The 20,998-nt window shown below is 33.9% G+C and overlaps 1 pseudogene; it reads right to left on the reverse strand.

The window, feature by feature from the left end:
* Positions 1–5,622: 5,622 nt before the first annotated feature.
* Positions 5,623–20,912, reverse strand: LOC124981409 (protein NipSnap homolog 2-like; annotated as a pseudogene).
* Between the last annotated feature and the right edge of the window lie 86 nt (positions 20,913–20,998).

Here is a 20,998-nt window from a genome sequence, read left to right on the forward strand (position 1 = left end):
AGAAGACAATTAGAAACTATTTTGAAAATTTATACTCAAAATAGAAAATCTTGAAGACATGGACAAATTTCTAGAGACATATGATCTACCTAAACTGAAGCAGGAGGACATACACAATTTAAACAGATTAATTTTCAAGCAATGAAATAGAAGATGCCATCAAAAACCTACCAACCAAGAAAAGCCCAGGACCAGACACATGCTCAGCCAAGTTCTATAAGACCTTCAAAGAAGAATTAACACTAGTATTCCATGAAATAGAAAAGGTGAGAGCCCTTCCAAACTCATTCTATCAGGCTAGTATCACCCTGATACAATAATCTATTTCTAATCCATTTGTCCTATGTGTTCATTTGCTTTCAAAGAATGGACTTAATTGGAAAATGTAGTTAGGTATCTTATATTTGAGGTATCTCTAGCAACAGTGCTACCTGTTATTAAAAGGATATGAGGAAATGGATTGAGGGGAAGATCCAAAATGTAGAAAGTACAACAATTTTTTAATTAGCTTGACTTAGAGATTAGTGCATTAGTCTTCCCTGGAAGTGTGTTCTGTTGCTTCCATATCAATTTACACCAAGGAATGTTAATTGTGTATTAGACATAACAGTTAAAATGTGAAATATATTCAGAGAAATTTTGTTTCCCAAAAGGACAAAGTGGAATAGCATCATGAATTTGATTTACTTAAACATATATTACAATAACACTTATTTGACTTTCATTGAAAGTACCTTTTCTCATGAACCCTGAAAGTCAAAAGTATTAATAAAAAATCGATTTAACATTCATATTTGTCATGGCATGATGTGGAATATGGAACATTACTTTTTCAGTATCTTTTTCTTTATGCTTTAGGCCAGATCCAGTCAATATATGCAAATTTACAACTCTGAAATTTGTATGTTACTAATTTTATTTTGCTAGCATTTCTCTCCTATTTGAAGTTCTTGTTGCATTTAAGCAATAATTTATAATTTTCCAGTGTTATAACATAAATCATAGTATCATTCAAACCTGAAACTGCAGCTTCAAATCCTTGAAATGTACGTAATACATGAATCACACAGCTTGTTTATTTCTCTTAGTTCTCTCAAGAATCCTGCCTTCAGAGTATCAAAGAATTCCTGTAACAAATCTCAAATTGCCATAATGTGTTTTATACTGAAATTACTTTCTTTTATATTTTATTAAGATATTGTATATATAAAAGTGTGTGTGTGTGAACTTTTCTGTGGGTTTGACTGTGTCCATCTTATATATGTAAATTTAGACATTTCTTTTCTTCTATTTGGAAACACTGAAGTAAAAATTCACATAAATATATATATATTTTTTGAATGCCATTTGTTCTATTTAATTCTCTCCCTCTTTTCTCCCTGTGACCCTATTCTTTATGTGAGAAGTTGGACTACTACTTGGTAAAAGAGAGAAGAAGGGTAATTCTTAGGTCTAAGACCAGCTCAGCTATTACATAGAAGTTTAGTGCTACACTGAGTTCTGAGGCATGTGGGTGACAGTAAATAAGGACAGCAACTCAGGAAGACACATGAAATGGTGAAATGTGTTAAAGCTTATCTGCTAAGGAGGAAATAAAGGAAATTGGGGGAAATTTAATAGTAGTTTTTTTTTTTTTTGGTGCGTGTTTGTTCCATTCTTTTTTTTGAAGCTGCCTTTTAGAACTACAGGGTTCACTGCTACTGTTAGGTTGGATACAAAGGTAGAATAGGTGCACATGATTTTAGGGAGGAAGAAAGGGAATTCAAAATGATTCACAACTTGCTCAAGCAAGTTATTTTTGCAGGTAAATTTCAAACTCAATTTCTATATTTTGATAAGCCAATGCTATAATTAATAATGATAATGAAAGTAGCAATATTATTTTTTAAATATTTGAGTATTCACACAGAAGATATTCTAATTAATTAAATTATAGATTTTTCCAGTTAAATATATAATCAAATTTAAATTCCCAGTCATTTTCCTTATGCAATAAGCTTATATAATCTATTTGAACTGTTTTTTTTTTTTTTTTTTTTCCATACCAGGGATTAAACCCAGGGGGCTTAACCACTGAACCATATCTCCAGTCATTTTTAATTTTTTTTTTTTTTTTTTTTTTTAATTTTGACACAGGCTCTCACTAAGTTGCTTAGGGCCTCACTAAATTGCTAAGGCTGGCATAGAACTTTAGATCCTCCCGCCTCAGTACCTGGAGCCTCTGGGATTACAGGTGTGTACCACCAAGCCAGGCCTTTTATAACTTTTTAAAGCATTCATCAAAGCATATGCTCATGTTTAGTTAAAGATACAAATTTCTATAAGAAGACAAAATAATGAGTTTGTATATAATTCATGTTTATATTAATTTTCACTTTCAATTAATTTGTATTCTACTTAAATGCAGTGGACTTCTATTATTTGAAAAAGATGTTTCCAACATCTGTCATTTTCTTTCTCATCTTAAAGCCGAACTATAGTTAGGATCTGAAATGCCCCCAAGGGCTATATGTTAAAACCTTGATCTGTAGTTTGGTGCTAATGGGAGGTTAAGGAAACTAGTAGGTGTGACTTAGAGGAGGTCTTCAGCTCTTTGGGGAAACATCCTCAAAAGGGGTGGGGTACCTCCACCCTATCCTCACTGTCTTTTGCTCCCAGTCAGAAGGTTGGTGGATTTGCTGTACCACATTCTCCTGCCACATGGAATGCCTCCCTGAAGACCCAAAGGCAACAAGACTAATCAAAATCTTCTGAAATTGTGAGCTGAAATAAACCTTTTCTCTTTAGAAGTGATTACTTCCGGTATTTGTTAGCTGTCTAATACAATGCCTGCATTTTGGTCTTTTATTTTCCATTAGCGCTTTCAGCTGGAAGGTAAGGAGAGGCCACAAAAAATTTTCAAATATTCAAATCATCCAAGCATATGTTTGTTCTTAGGCTTGACATTCAGTTTGGAGTGCTAATGTGACTTTTGGTAGCATAGTGTTCCACAATAACTTTGGTGAAATTTTTATTTTGAATTTCCTTACCTGGTTAGTGTGGAATGTTTCCTGAAGTTTATTCTATGCATTTACAGAACAGCTATTTTGATTTCCAAAAAATGTCAACTTTACTTTTATTTCTCACTTTGTCTCAGTTGTTATGTGCTTCAAAATTAAGTCCCTTTATAAAAACCTTAGAATAATATAGCACTTTATATGGTGAAGGAATAATGCATGGGGAAATTCATCCAAATTAGCATAATTTACTATGGAGGCAGTACCGTTAAAATTGTAGTTCTACATTTACTAAAGAAATTGTACCAGATGGAATTAAACAGGCAAAGGAGATTTTATTCAAGTCTGTTGCAGTAGCGTAGAGATATTGAACTCAGTTCCCCTGAAACAAAATGCTGGAAGATTTGTAAACTGTAGGGTGAGTTAATAAAAGAGCATTAGAGGATCTTGAGGGTGAGGCTGGTTCATGTGACAAGGCCTTCCATTTTCCCTAATTGTTCCTTATAGGCTTCTTTCCTTCCACAGAGACTGTGAGATTGGGGCACTATCTCCATGGTCATTTCAAAGGGATGTTCCCTTGTTCTTGAGAGCTTTTCCGTATAAAACTAGTAAGGCTTGGAAAAAAATTCATATCTTAAAGATGCAGGGGAAAAAATGGTAATTATAAATTTTCTAAGGTAAATTTTCTAAGAAAACGGAAGTCAGGGGTCTGTAATTAGCAAGAAACCTGCCTGAGGTGGAGTCAAGTAGAGGGGAATGTTAAGGACCTCTGATAATAGTATAGAGAAATATCAAAATGAATCCCTGACAAGATTTAGATCATTCACTTAAATGAACAATCCAATAAGGGTTAGGCATGTTGTTCTGTCTTTAATGCATAAGTATTATACTATCTAATTTTATCAAGGCTGATTATTAGTAGTATTCTATATAGTCATAAGTTCTTACACTGAATTTAGTCTAACATGAAAACTTTAGAAATCCCCCCTTTGAATTTGCTAAACATAATTGTATTTTCTGTTTCATATTCATTCATCTGTTAACTGAGCAGACACTTTTTTGGAAGATCTATGATAAGCAGTTCAAGTGGCAATCAACAATACTACAGAATTTTCAAAATTTCAAAAGCTCAATATAGCTTAAGAAATGTTATCCTTGAGCTATTTATGTATTTGGCAAAGAAAATTCATTTAAAATAATTACCTATTCTTTACATTTTTACATGGAAAATGATGTCAGTCTCCAAACTACTATCTGAAGGTAGTAAATTTTAAACTCTAGGAAGTCAATCTTTCTGAGTCCTAGAGAAGATCTTGAGACCAGTATAGGAATATGGGCTACTAGCAGTAATTAGGCATTGGGTATTCACTATAGTGATAGTGAAATATATGAAGTCAAGGAGATTGAGCAGTTAATGGTTAATAGATTAATAGTTAATAGTTAATAGACTCAAGTAACTCTAAAACCATCCACTGTCAGAGCAGTGCTTAAAAGCTCCAATCTATAAATGTTTGACTCCAGTAGAAGAGAATGTTATAATATTTTAACTATAAAGATCACAAACTTTTTTCTAAAACTATGGCATTAAGCGAAAAATATATATGTACATATACATATTTATAAATGTAATTATGTAATTATCTGATCAATAATAACTTCAAAACAATTTTAAAATTTAAAAATATGTGACATACACGGTCCCTTTTTGGCTATAAATGGTGGAAAATTAGCTGAAAGTAATTTGACACAAAGGGATAAAAAATGTTATCAGGTAAACGTTATCAGGTAAATATTATACAGTAAAAAAAAAAAAAAATCAACCTATTGTGGTCACATCCCCACACACACAGTATTACTTCTTCCTGCTCCCTTACACTGCATAACTTCTCTGTACCTCGGTATGTAACTGGTGACAAACTTACTAAAAGGAGTTGGGTGGGAGTTTTCCCTGGGATATTTTTCCCAGTTATTTGGACATTCCAAGTTGTTTTGTCTACATGTGTGTGTGTGTGTGTGTGTGTGTATGTGTGTGTGTGTGTGTGTGTGCGCACTAGTACTAGTAGCTACAATATACAGATTAGATTTTCCCTAATTGGATTATTTGAGTCTTTACACAAAGAATATACAGTTTGAAGATCTTTATTTTATAGGTAAGTAGGAGAATAATCATAATATTCACCCTCCTTAGATTCCAGGTAAATTTGAACAACTTCAATGTATACTCAATTTGTTACTAGTTTGACACTCAGAAAAACTGCTTCTGAAACATGACAAAATTTGTATTTTTTCCTGATACAAGAAATATGACAAAATCTGTAGTTATAAAACAGAATTTGCATTACAGAAAGAAGTGATTTTTTTTTCTTGTTGTTGTTGTTGCAATCTTATTTAGAGATGATTCTAATTTTAATCTGAACCTTCTTTTTCTGGAGGTAGGAGACAAAACTAAATATTATATGGTATGTTAGACAAAGATAGGGTATTTCAAAGAGGACAACAGAATCCTGCTAAAGTCTATCAAACTTTCTTGTGATTATGTAAATTTTAAAGAAAAGAGGTTTTTTTTTTGTAAGTTATACACAACAGTTTACACTTCAGTATTTTTCTCATTTGATATATAATTAACTTATGACCAATACTTGTCACATAAATTTATTAAGGCACATGTAAGTGCTCTAGTTTTATGTAGGGGTTAGGTCTTCAGTGGGATCATGATTCTGGATTCCATTTCCTGAATAAATAGGACTGTATAATTCGCCAACTCTAAGCAATGTTTGTGCCTCACTGCATTCCATGTATCTTCCCTGGTCTGAAGATCCTTGTAAATCCAAATGTGATGCACCATATATAGCTGCCCAATCTGAAACAAGAGTCCTGGAGTTACTTGCTTCCTTATTGCCTTGTCTAAAGAGAATTGTAGGAACCCAGTGACTGTCCCATTCAATCATGGTTCCTAGTTGGAGTTGTTAAGAGTTCTTATATATTAGGTCCTGACCAGGGGACAGGTTCATTTAAGAAAGTGAATTTCAATGGGATCTGATTCTTCCTAGAGAGAACTGTGTTAATTCTTACCTTTTGGAAATTCATAAATTCCTCATTTTCTATGAGTTTATTTGTGATCTCTATGAGTTCTGGATAGCCTCCTTCATACCTCCAGAAGTGGATTGCTTGATCCTGTTCATTACCACATGTTTCAAGCTCCTATCAAAGTATATGGGCAATATGTATTTTCCTGAATCTGTGGTAACACTTCTTTAGTGAATGGAGGTTGTAAGACAGGAGGTACTTGTACCTAGAACTGGATGGGTTGGACAGAATCTCATTATAGGGACCCCAAATTTTGTTGTGTGCTTCTAGGTTTTCTAATTTAACATTGTGAAACTGTAATTTTATAGACTGCTTGTTTCCTTTTTAGTTAGGAGATTAGAGTGAGCATTTTTTTCTTGGATCGATGTTCCAGATAAATGAGGATTTTAACTTTTCTCGAGGTCTGTTATTGGAAGATGTCAATTTCCTCTCATAAGAATCCAGACCAATCTTGTTTACTTTCACTTCAAAGTTTTATGCATTGCTGTCTCAGTCATCATTCCCACCATCCACTTGGATGATCAAGCTTCTGACACTGTGGTTTTGATCACCTCCAAATCCTGTGCAACCCAGGGAGCCGTTCACGTCCCATGTAGGTGAGGGAAAGGGTTTCCGTAGGAGGGATGGGCAGGCTGTGAAGTAAAAGATAAGAAATATATATATATATATATCAGAAATAAACAAAAAAGACAAGAATGGTTTTGAGGCAGGGACAAGATGAGTTGAGCCGTCCAGAAAGATCTAGCTCTAACAAAGAAGCAGCCTGCGCTTGCTTTATTTATAGCAGTATAGATCAAAGGGGACTCGGAGGAGCTTTCTCCGGAAAAACAGAATAGCGGGAGGAGGTGAGCAAGCCATGTGGCTCTAGCGGGTCACTCCCATCTCGGGTGCCTGTACTGGGGCCTATTCTTGAACCTGAGCTGTGAGCTAATGCAAGCTACCACATGACTCAGGCGTTCTTAAACAGTGGATATCCACTGTGAGTTCCTGAGGCCAAATATTCCTGGTTAATGTCTCCAACTTCCACCGGTTCTCATTCCAGTCACGAATGGTTCCCTGCACCAGGGCCCATGAAGCAACAACCACAGTACCCCAATATTCTTGCAAATGAACTTTATTCCTTTGTAGATAGAATAGTGATCCATTCTGTATTTTAGAATTTTTATTAGAATATTAATTCAAAATCAAACCTGAGGTGAAATATTCAGATGAATTTTCCATCTTCACTAATGTTTCTGAATGCTTTATAATTCCCTATTTCTATAAAACTATGTATGATGTATATATTATGTTTATAAATGGGGAATTTCATAATCCCTTGTGGAATTTAGTGCTATGGTCAAAAACCTGGAATTTGAGAAATCTTCCTTTGAATTGTTAATGAACACATAAAATAGCCATTTCTTTTAACTATAATGCCTAAAAATAGTCCCACAATGTAAATTCAAGAAACTCTACATTGGTCAATTTCAGTTTTTTACACTTGGAAATTTTTTTAAATTTATTCTAATTAGATACACAAAGCAATAGAATGCATTTATGCACTTGGATATAGTATACATAAATGGGGTACAATTTCTCCTTTTCCTGATTGTACATATTGTAGGATCACATCATGTAGTCATATATGTACATAAGGTAATAATGTCTGTTTCATTCTACTGTCATTCTTATCCTCATAACCCCTCCTCTTCCATCATTCCCCTCTACCTAACCTAAAATAATTCTATTCTTCCCTAGTGCCCCTCCCCTAACACTCCACCCCCTTATTGTGAATTAACATCTGCATATCAGAGAAAATATTTGGCCTTCAGTTTTTTGGAATTGACTTTTTTGGTTTAGCATGATATTCTCCAACTCCATCCATTTACCTGAAAATGCCATAATTCCATTCTTCTTCAAGACTGAATAATATTCCATTGTGTATATGTACCACATTTCTTTATTCATTTATCTGTTGAAAGGCATCTAGGTTCGTTTCACAGTTTAGTTATTGTGTAGTGAGGTGGTGTAAACAGTGACATGGTTGCATCACTCTAGTGTGCTAATTTTAAGTCCTTCAGGTATAAACTGAGGAGCTGGGTCAAATGTGGTTCCATTCCAAGTTTTCTGAGGAATCTCAGCACTGCTTCTACAGTGGTTGCACCAATTTGCAGTTGCACCAGCAATATGAGTGCACCTTTTCCTCACCAACATTTATTGTTGCCTGTATTCTTAATAATTGCCATTCTGACTGGAGTGAGATGAAATCTTAGAGTAATTTTGATTTGCATTTCTCTAATTGCTAGAAATGCTGAACATTTTTTATATGTTTGTTGATTGATTGTATTTCTTCTTCTGTGAAGTGTATGCTCAGTTCCTTAGCTCATTTATTGATTGAGTTATTTACGTTTTTTAGAAAACATTTTTATAATTTTATTGCTTACTGATGACTTTCTAGTTCCATATGCCAATTTTTACTACCCTATTACATTTTCTTTTTTTATTATTTATTTATTTTTTAATTTTTTACACACTACATTTTCATTCACTGTATACAAATGGGGTACATCATTTTATTTCCACGGTTGTACACAATGTAGATTCATACCATTCATGTAATCATACATGTACATAGGGTAATGATGTCTGTCTCATTCCACCATTTTTCATACCCCACCTCCCTCTCATTTCCTTCTACATAATCCAAAGTTCCTCCATTCTTCTCTCACTCCTCACATCCCCCACCCCCATTATTATCAGGGAAAATATTTGGCCTTTGGTTTTTTTGAGATTGGCTTATTTCATTTAGTGTGATATTCTCTAATTCCATCCATTTATTTGCAAATGCTATTCTTCTTTAGTGTTATAATGTTATTCTTCTTTATGACTGAATAATATTCCACTGTATATATATATATATATATATATATATATATATATATATATATACAGTTTCTTTACCCATTCATCTGTTGAAGGGCATGTCGGTTGGTTCCACAATCTAGCTATTGTGAATCGAGCAGCTATGAACATTGATGTGGCTGTATTACTGTAGTATGCTGATTTTAAGTCCTTTGGATATAAACTGAGGAGTGCAATAACTTGGTCAAAAGGTGAGTCCATTCCAAGTTTTCTGAGAATTCTCCACACTGCTTTCCAGAGTGGTTAGGAATTAGACCAGAGACTCTGCACCTAACAGAAGACAAAGTAGGCTCAAATCTTCATCATGTTGGCTTAGGATCAGACTCCCTCAACAAGATTCCCAAAGCACAAGAAATCAAAGCAAGAATCAATAAATGGAATGGACTCAAACTAAAATGCATTTTCTCAGCAAAGGATGCAATCAAGAATGTGAAGAGAGAGCCTACAGAGTGGGAGAAAATCTTTTCCACACACACTTCAGATAGAGTACTTATCTCCAAAATTTATAAAGAACTTACAAAACTTTACACTCAAAATACAAATAATCCAATCAATAAATGGGCCAAGGAACTGGACAAATACTTTACAGAAGAAGACATATGAGTGATTAATATATATATATATGAAAAAGTGTTCAACATCTCTAGTAATTAGAGATATGTAAATTAAAGCAACTCTAAGATTTCATCTTACTCCAATTAGAATGACTATTATCAAGAATGCAAAAAATAATAGATGTTGGTGGGGAGGTGGGGGGAAAGGCACACTTTTACGTTGCTGGTGGAGTTATTTGTGTTTTTATTAAGTTTTCAAGTTCTTTGTATAGCCTAGAATTTAATGCTTTATCTGAGGTACATGTGGTAAAAATTTTATCCCAGTATGTAGGTTCTCTCTTCACATTATTGATTATTTCCTTTGCTGCAAAGAAGCTTTTTAGTTTGAATCCATCCTATTTATTGACTCTTGATTTTACTTCTTGCTCTTTAAGTGTCTTGTTAATGAGGTCAGATGCTAGGTCAATATAGTGAAGATTTGGTTCTACTTTTTCTTTTATTAGGTTCAGGGTCTCTGTTCTAGTGCCTAAGTCTTTGATCCACTTTGAGTTGAGTTTCCTGCAGGGTAAGAGATAGAGATTGAATTTCATTTTGTTACATGAGGCTTTCCATTTTCCTGGCACCATTTGTTGAATAGGCTATCTTTTCTCCAGTGAATGTTTTTGGCACCTTTGTCTAAGATTCAATTTCACTTTTTGAACAAACTCAACGAACTTGCTAAGTACTTATCTTTTCCTTACTATTTTTCCAGTGTTAGGAAAAATGCATATACTTTGCCAGGAGAAAACATAATAGAAAATCCTGATGTAATATTGGACAAGCAAGGAAATGTATAAATCAAGACAAAATTAGAAGGTAGTGACAGGGGTGTGGGAAGACTTTAGAGAATAAAGAAATCCATGACTTGGTTAAGTGTTTACATAGCAGACCTATGGAAAGGTGACTAGAAAACAGGCATCACCCTTGAAGAACTCACCACAGAGCACAAAGGACAAATGCAATAGTCAAGATGGAAACCAACTTGCCAGAAGTGCCCTCTAAGGGGAAGTACCATGGAGGCATCGAATATGAGTCTTAGAAGATGAACAGAATTTTTTCTAAACTGGAAAAAGTTCAGTACAGGGAATGTCCAGCAAGGAAAATAACTAACGTAAAGATCTGGATGCTCAAAAAACTCTGTTGCCCTTAAGTCCAATTATCTATTTGTAGACCATAGGGTATCTGATAAAATAGGGCAGCTGGATTATATTCCAGTTTTGAAGGTGAATGTAAGCTGTTCTGAGGAATTTGTGCTTTTTAAGTAAGAAAAAAGGAATTATTGAAAAATATGAAGGTATTTGGAAATGATAGCTATAAGGTAAAGTCTAGATTGAATGGGAATGACACCATAGATGGGAAAGGCAGATTTAATACAGTGGTACAGATGAAAAAGAGTCAAAAGCTATACTTACAAAGGAAGGAGTCATGTGCAATTTCAAAACAACACCATAAATTCAATATGTTTGAATACTTTACAAATAATATAAAGTAAAAGTGGTAAAGTGAACAATGGCCCCTCAAAGATAATTAAACCCTAATCCATGGAATCTGTGAGTGCATTAATTTACATGGAAATTTGTATTTTTTATATGATTATCTGTTTTAAGATGGGGTAATGATTCAGACTTAGCTTGGTGCTTCCAATATAATCATAAGGTTCCTTATAACAGGAGGGAAAGAGGATCAGGGTAAGGAAAAGAAGACATATTGTCAGAACCTGATGTTGGAGTGAGCTCTAAGAACTATGGAATGAAATGGCCTCTAGAAGCTGGAAAAGGGAAGAAAAAAGATTTCTCTCCGGAGCCCTCAGAAGGAATACTCTGAATTTGGACTTATGGCTTCTAGGACTTTAAGAGAATAAGCATACTGTGGTTTAAAAAAATGTTCAGCATTTCTAGCAATTAGAGAAATGCAAATATTATTTATTCATTATAACAACAGGAACCAGTAAAATAGCCTATTCAATAGGAGATAAATTTAGAACTCGAAACAAGATCCATCAGTGAGATTCCTCTTTCTCTGTCCCTTACTCTCCTTATATTTACAATGAATTGATAATATTGCATGATTTCTGCATTCCATTTAAACTAAGTAATGTGTGATTTTCTGAATGATTACACAGGAAGAGATGACTGTAAATGAGTAAGTGAAAGATTTTCTTCACTGGCTGTTATGCCAAATAAGTAAACTTCATGGATAACTCTGAATACTGACTTTAATATGGCTAACACATTATCTCCAACAAATTTCTGCTAATTCCCTTAAGACACTAGAATATGGTTAGTGATTAACATATCTTCTTAAAATATGTAATTATACAAGAAGAAAAACATCAAAAGCCAGAAACCTGCTGTGACAAAAGGGAATTGTGAGTTCAATCAGTTTACATTTAGAATAACAGATTGTTAAACCATGGGTAGAATAAAAAAAAATCCTCAGGTAATTTTATCTATAATGTATAATCCATAAAAAGAGAACAAATTATGTGCAATGCATCACCTTTTAATTGAGCTGTGAATTTGAACTGTTTTAGAAATAATTAAATGAAATCCATTTGCACAGTTATTTAAATGTATAGTTTCCTTTATGAGACTAAAATTATTCTGTTGCAGGCAAAGAACCATGAACAATTAATTGTAATGTTAAATATTAAAACCACACCTTGACATCATACAAAATAATTTACAACTGTATCACCATAGAATTACTGTTAAATCATTGATTGAATTATTAATGTTCAAGGGGTTTCTCTAAAAAAATTAAAACACAGTAGCAAGGCACAGTGGGAATCCCTGTAATCCCAGTGCCTCAGGAGACTGAGACAGGAGGATCAGGAGTTCAAAACCAGACTCAGCAATGGTGAGTGAGGTGCTAAGCAACTCAGAGAGACCCTGTCTCTAAATAAAATACAAAATAGGGATGGGGTTGTGGTTCAGTAGTTGAGTGTCCCTGATTTAAATTCCAGGTACAAAAATAAATAAATAAATGAATAAATAAAATATAGTAAATAATTATATATTTTCAATTTTAAGGATTCACAAAATTTGGAAGGACAGTCCAATGAGAATCAGTTTTATCTTTTGAATTTAATCTTATCATACTAAATTCTAATAGTGAGCTCTATCAATCCTTCTTTGAACAAAAATAATAGTGGAAATAAACAAAAAAATTAATTATGTTATCATCTATTTATGTGCATACTTATGTTCTGACAAATTTTGTATGTAAATGAAAGAACCGATGCAAATTTTAAACAAAAGTGAAAATTTTATATCATTATCAAAAACGGTTTCTTCCTTACTATTTGAAACACTTACATAGAATTTGTGTATTACTGTAAGAAACTAAAGTGTGTCAACAGTTCACATTTGTGTAATTATTTTTTTCAATAATTTGTTAAAAAAATCTTATACAAAAATCTGATGAAAATTGAAATTACTTTGGTAAATTTAATATATTTCATTTTTCCTAGTTTAACTCAGTAGGTTTATAGTTAAACATACTATATGTATTGCTATTTTTGAAACATTAAATGTTTTGGACTGGAACTTTGGCATCAGTTACATGTTTCATCAATAAAACTAAAATTTTGTTAAAACACTTATTACAAAGAGTAATAAGAGGATATTGGTTAATACAGATTAAGAAAGAAATCAACATAGTTCTACATTTTAATGCATTTTCATCAATATAACTATTAATGTTTTAAAAACTTTATATTTTGTTAATGATATATTGCTTATCTTAATTATACTAGGATAAAATTAATGTTTTTATCAATGCTTATGATGTAAATTCTCTCAAATTTCCTATTATGTACTGTTTTTCCCTATTGGATTCATTCTTTAAATGTCTTATGAGGGAAAATTAAAAGGAGAATAATTTTTAAAGAGAGATTCTTATAGCTACATGTAAATGTTAAATGCCTCAGAAAGAATTAGAGCAGAATAGTATTCCAACACAGAAATAGTTTTAACTTAGAATAGTTTTGAATATATATTAAAGCATGAATATACGTTGCCTAAACTTTATCAACAATTGGTTTTCCTCGATTGTGCATTTTGTTCTTAAATATGTCAAATCTGACCCTATAAAAAATGACTATAGAAAGTGTTTTATAGTCTGAATGTTTCCCACAAAATTCACATGCTGGAACTTAAACCTACTGTGATAGTATTAGAAGCAGGAGCCTTTAGGAAGAGATAGTCATGCAGGCCCTATTGAATGGGATTAGCAAATCCTAGAAGGGCTGGAGGGAGCTTAAGATCCTCTTTTCACCCTTTCCTCTATTCTGCCTCTTGAGGACACTGTTTTTCCCCTCTGGAGGACATGACATTGGGGAGCCATCTTGGAGACAGAGATGCAGGCTCACAGACACTTGAGTCTGTCAGTGTTTTGGCTTTTTACTTCTCAACCTCCCGAACTGTGAAAAATAAGTTTCTGTCCTTTATAAATTCCCTAGTCACTAGTGGTTTGTTACAGCAGTAGAAAGAGAAAGACACTGCTAGAACCCTGACATGCAGCACAGGGAATTTGTTATATAGCAAAGAATATGCATTGAATGAATTATAATTGCTGTTATCATCACTAAAAAATATCTAGGCCATCAGGTTGTAGTATGCTTTTTAATCATGCCCAAGTGGCATGGTTGTGCTCTGAAGTTACCATTGGGGGTATTTTTAATAGTTAATCATTTTCATATAAATTCTTCAACTATTTAAACTCAGAGATAAAAGTGTCACATTAATGAACTAAAAAATTATTGAGGTATAAATATGCACAGAAACAAAGTGAACAGATCAATGTATTTTGACAACTGTGTTGTAATACCAACAAAATTGAGACAGAATATTGCCTTCCTACTAGGATGATCTTCCTTTGTCTTTTATTCCTATTTTTGAGCAAACATACACAGTATTATGTAGTAGGACTTTTTGTTGTCTAGATTATTTTGTTAATGATTCATTCATTTTGTCATTATTAAGTTTGTACATTTTCTCATTATTTACTATATATTGTATGAATATATAAATACATCACAATTTGTTCATTCTCATATTAGTTGATATTTAGTTGTTTCCAAGTTTTGTTCACTATAAATAAAGTTGTTTGGAATCTTCTTGTGCAAGAATTTTTCGGAGCACAAATTTTCATTTCAATATAAATATAAAGGGGTGAATTCATTAGGAATATGTTAGCTATATTTTTTAAATATGTGAGAAACTGTCATCAACTGTCTAAAGTGTTTAGATCATTTTAGTATTCCATCAGAAATATATGAGTTTTATTTCTTCTAGAAGGTTGGCAATAATCAGCACTGCCAATATTTTTCTTTTTCCAATCTTAGTATTATGAATAGATATTACTATATAATTTGAATTTTCATCATGTAATCATATTGAATATTTTCATATGTGTATTGGCGATTAGTATATCTTCTTTTGTCAACTATACATGTATATATGTATATACACACACATATATATAATATATAGCTTGTGTGTATATAATTAGCTCAAACCTTCATGTTATAGATATGAATCCTTTAAAAATATATGTATGGGAATATTTTCTCTCACAATAATTTTAGCTGTCGTATTATTTTTATCTTCTAGAAATCAGGAAACATTATTTCCCTGAAGAAAAATGTATTATCTTTTCTCTTCCATTAAGTGTTTTTTTTTTAAATTTATACAACAAATCTTTATATACAAGATCAAAACCTGTGGTCCTATGTCAGGGTGCTCCAGAGAAACAGAACCAATAGGATATGTATCCATATATAAGATTTATTTTCAATATTGGTTCATATCCCCATGGAAGCTGAGGAATGTCAAAAAATGCCGCTATAAGCTGAAGAATGAGGAAAGTCAGTGGTATAATTTAGTTGTTTTAGTCAGCTTCTTCTCTGCTGTGACTATGAGATCTGACCACAAAACTTTTAGGGAAGAAAAGTTTATTTGAGGGCTCACAGTTTCAGAGGTCTTAGTCTATAGGCAGTCAGCTCTATTCCTCAAGGTTCAAGGTGAGGCTGAACATCATGGCAGAAGACTGTGGCAGAGAGAAGTAGCTCACATGTTGATCAGTAGCAGAGAGAAAGACTCCACTTGCCAGATACAAATATATACCCCAAAGTCATCCCCCAGTGCCCACTCCTTCAGTCACACCCTACCACTTCAGTTACCACTCAGTTAATCCCTATAAGGGGATGAATTCACTGATTGGTTTAAGACTCTTACAACCCCATTATTTCTCTTCTGAACCTTCTTGCATTGTTTTACACATAAGCACATCTCTAAACCATAACATTAGTCCAAGTGTGTAAGTGTGAGAACCAGGGCAGCCAACGTTGTAACTCCCAATCTGAGGCTGAAGGTTAAAGAATAAAGGCAGATTCCTTGTCTGAGGCCAGAAATGTTCCAGCTTCAAAGAAGAAAACAAATTAGCCTTTTTCCACCTGTGTGCTTTATCCGAACTCCACTCCCGTCGTTTAAATAACATCTACCCACATTGATGAAGGCAGATCTTCTTATGCAGTCCACTGATTCAAACCCTAATCTCTAAACACAAGGCCCTGGGTTCAATCCCCAGCACCACAAAAAGCAAAGAAAAAAAAACCCCTAATCTTTTCTGGAAACCCGCTCACTGACGCATTCAGAAAGAATTTCTTGCCAGTTGTCTGAACTGAGTATCCCTTATTCCAGTCAAGTCGAGGCATAAAAATGAAACCCATAACTCCCATGTTTTCTTTAGGAGATTTATATTTCTAATTTGGTCAAGGTTCATAATCCTTCTTGAATAAATTCTGTATTTTTGTGTATGATGCAGGTATCAAGGCTTATTTCCCATGTGGATATCCAGTTGTTCCAACAACTTTCCCTGTCAGATTTTCTTAGTGTATGTGTCAAACACAAATATTTCTGACATTTTATTCTATTCCATTGATTAATTTGTCTTTTTATGCAAATAAGGCACTGTATCAATTGCTATATCTTTATAGCAATATATAAAATAAAACAACTTCTAAAATCTATTTTGGTGCCTATAGATTCTCTACATTTCTATAAAAATTTAGAGTCAGCATTTTAATAGATGTAAAGAAAGCCTAGTGAAATTTTTTATAGAAGTGTGTTGAATCAAAAATAATTTTGGGAAGACTATATTCCTTAACAATATTTATATCTGCAAATACTGAACCCAGGAAAATTCCCTATTTATTAATGTAGTTTAAAATCTCTCATTCTATTTTATTTCTGTTTGGTAATCTTATATTTCCTTTGATAATATGAACATAAAATCTTGTTGATGGTTTTTGCATAAGAATATTTTAGAAAATGGCCCATTTCTTTTGCTTTTTCTCAGTATATAGTGATATAATCAATTTTTAAAATATTGATCTTGTATTCTGAAACATACAAGAAACACTGCTGAATTCATTTATTGATTTCAGAATTTCTTAAAGATATTTGAGATTTTCAACACAGAAACACACACAGGCATGCACATACTTGTATGCATATATACAAATATATACATAAATATGAAGTTGTTTTGTATGTAAAAGGAGGCTTTCTATGCCTTTCTCCTTATCATTCATTTTTCTCTCATTGTATATAACAATTTCTAATGGGATGAAATCATAATAAACACAGATTTTTAATCCTGATCATATAAAGAATTCAATATGTTCCAGTTATGTGTAAGAATAGCTCTAAATATTTGTCTGTGTGTGTGTGTGTGTGTGTGTGTGTGTGTTTTCTTATTAGATTGAGGAAGTCTATTTTTTAAAAAAATCATTTGTGAGTTTAATTCTTTGAAAAATTTTGGCCATTTTCTCTCAACCCATTATCATTTTTTCTTTTCTCCTATATGACCCTCATAACATATTTAATGTATATTAATTATTGGATGTTGTCCCCTATTTCTCAGATTGTGCTTTTTTTTTTTTTCATGCTTCAATTTGATTAATTTCTAAAGTCTTGTTTTCAAGTTTACCATCTCTTTTTTTTCTTTCTTCCAAGGTAGAATAATAAGTCAGTTTCACCTATAAATTGAGTTTTTGGTCTTTATGTGGATTCAGTTAATTACTACCTTTGAATCATTTCAGGTAGAATCATAATTTTCTTTTAGGAAAGATTTGGAATCTGAGTAATGATCATACTCCAGTGTCAGGGTCCTCTCTGCCACATCCTGCATGGACGAGGAAAGGGTTAACTGCTGGAGGAGGATGTTGGGGTTTTTCTATCTATTACCCAAAAATCTTATCTACTCAATGAACACACAGAGCCAATACTCTTTTTATGAGAGAGGGGATGTGACGAGTCCGGCCATACCAGCTCTGGTCTCTTACAAACAACCAAGTTGCCCAACTCTCCTTTATTTATAACATACAGGTAGAGGGCAAGGACCAGGAGGAGCTGCCTCTGTAATGGACAGGATAGGGTGGAGTTAGGAGAGCCATCCCCTTAGGGGGAAAATTCCAGAAGGAGACAGGGAGCCACATACTTCCTGGCAGTTCCTAGAAGCCAGGCCTCTGCGTCCCATGGTTCAACGTAGTCTGATTCTGCTAAATAAGGACAGTTTCCCACACTCCAGAGAGCTCTCTCTATTTACAATCCAGCCAGCATATTTTGGGAATGCTCAGGTGTTTTCAAGGACCTGAAGTTCTACTTCTTGCTTTCTATAACTCAGGAAGTCTGTTAATCTTGTTCTTTGACAGACTTTACTAGGCAATGATTTCACTTGTCAAATATTTTGTGTGCATAGAAAGATTTCTCTCAACTCTCCTGATTTTTTATTTTTTGAAAAGAAACTACTTTGTTATTAATGCCTTAGAGCTATACATGATGTGAGGTTCATTTTGACATAATTACACATGCATGGAATATAATTTGTTTCATTTCAGTCCCCAGTACCTCCTTCTCCTTCCCCTTCTCCTCCTCTAATTCCCTGCACTTCCCCACATGTTTTAGTCAGCTATTTCACTGCTGTGACTATAGGACCCAATCAGAACAATTGTAGAGGAGGAAGAGTTTATTTGAGGGCTCACAGTTTCAATCCATAGACAGCTGGCTCCATTCCTCGGGGCTCAGGTGAGGCTGAACATCATGGCAGAAGACTGGCAGAGGAAAGCAACTCACATCATCAGGAAGCAGAGAGAGACCCCACTCTCCAGATACAAAACATTTACCCCAATAGCCACACCCCAATTCCCACTTCCTCCAGCCACACCCTGCCACTTCAATTAATCCCATCAGGGATTAATTCAGTGTTTGGGTTAAGACTCTTAAAACCCAAACATTTCTCCTCTGAACCTTCCTGAATTCACATGTGAGCTTTTGGGGCACAACTCACATCCAAACTGTAACATCACATTTATTTATTGTTTTTATAAATTGGTACTTTGTAGTAATACATAAAAGTGGAATTTACTGTGGTACATTCATGCATATACACAGCATAATTTGGTCAACCTCATTCTGCTGTTTCTGCCTTCTCATCTCCTTTTTGATCAACAATTTTGTTAATTTGGGTCTTCTCTCTCTTTGATTTGGTTAGTTTAGCTAAGGATTTACTGATTTTGTTTATCTTTAAGAAGAACCAACTCTTTGTTATATTGTTTCTTTGTATTTATTTTTTCAGTTGCTTTCAATTTCATTAATTTTGGAATTAGTTTGTTCTTCCTTTGCTAGGCCTTGAAATATAACTTTGATTATTTGGAAACTTTCTATTTTTTAAATCTAGGCATTCAATGCCATAACCTTTCCTTTTAGAACTGCCTTCATACTGTCCAAGAGCTTTTGATATGTTGTTTCTCTGTTCTTATTTCTTTCTGGGAATGTTTTATTTCTTCCCTGATTTCTACCGTGATCTAGTCTTCCTTCGAAAGTGCATTATTTGATCTCCAGGTGTTAAAATTGTTTTTTGGTTTTGTAATTGATTTTTAATTTCTTTCCATCATGATCTGATAGGATGCAAGAAATTTTCTTTTGTTTGTATTTGCTAAGACTTGTTTTGTATCTTAAAGTATGGTCTGCTTCAGAGAAGTTTCCATTAGATTAATAATATTTTTTAGTTCTGAAGAATCTGTACTTAGTTTATGTCTGGATGACCTATCTATTGGTATTGTGCTTGCCAGGTGTGTTTTATGTCATGCAATAAGAACTTGCTAAGATAGAGCATGAGTGTTTTTTAAGGACTCTTAGGTTCCTGTAGGAACAAGATTCAGCATAACAATCTTTGCACTGATCTTCCCCTCTATTCTTCTCTTAGAGGCAGAGAAACACATAGAATATTTTGTGCTAAATCTGTCTGTGTTGCCCTGGCTTTGAGGTCACACAACACCACTTAGACTGCTGGGCTTAGGTAAATTTCCTTATATTTCTATTCCACTATACCAGTATATCTGGGTTTCTTCAAATCTCTGATAGACAAATAATAATATGTAATATTATATTATACATAATATTACCTCATTGTGAAACTGTTTTTCAAATTTCAAACAGTGAAGCAAGTAGTAAATGCCTCCTTCTTCTATTCTGCCATCTTCCAGGATTCCCTCAGATGTACAATGAGATTGGAGATACTCCAGTTGGGAGAAAGTCATATTTGTTCTCAGTCACTTTTTTTTTTTTTGAACTGTAGTCCATGAATCAGCACTGGAGTCCTCCTCAAAGAAAGCTGGTATCCACAGGGGTCTCCTCAGATCTCCATCACTACCTGCTTACCTGAAACTGTGGTCTTATCCTTGTCTTTATGTAGCCTTTCTTGGGCTCTTACTGTGAGCTCAGCAAAACGGCCTTGTTCCCCTGAAGGCTCTCGGTAATACTTTTCTACTCCCACTCACTGACTGACTGTTTCCAGATGCTTGGTAAGGGAACTTGCACTTTGAGACATTTCTTTCAATTTTCCTGTACTACCTCCTGTCTTCAGTGAACTCTTACTGTCCATTCAAAAAGTGACCCCATAAACCTTGAGGGATTTCTCTGAGCTCTTCTCACCTGAATCCAGCTTCAATGAGTCACTCTTTTACTGTTGGAAGGTATGGCCAAATATACTTCAGTATTCTTTCAGTATTCCTACACTGTGCAAAGCTTCCAGCTGCTGATGTTCAGCTGATGAAGACCCATGTTCCTGGGGAGTTCTTGTCTCCTTTTGTAGTCATGGTCTAAACTTGGTAATGAAACCTCAGGGCAGAATTGACAAGTGATTAGTGTATCTTGACCTTATAATCAGTCAAGACGAACCTGACGTGGCCTTTAAAAGTCTGTGAACTATTCCACTGGTTACTCCTTTCTCTAATCTGTACGGTGTTAGCTCCTCCTTCTGCCATGCTCACAATTGTTAGTAGCTGTGAGCTTTGTATTGCCTTAAATTTAATTCATTTATGTTTTATTTCACCCCCAGACCACTAATTTT

The sequence above is a fragment of the Sciurus carolinensis genome, chromosome 1 (assembly GCF_902686445.1).
Source record: "Sciurus carolinensis chromosome 1, mSciCar1.2, whole genome shotgun sequence".
NCBI classification, from domain to species: domain Eukaryota; kingdom Metazoa; phylum Chordata; class Mammalia; order Rodentia; family Sciuridae; genus Sciurus; species Sciurus carolinensis.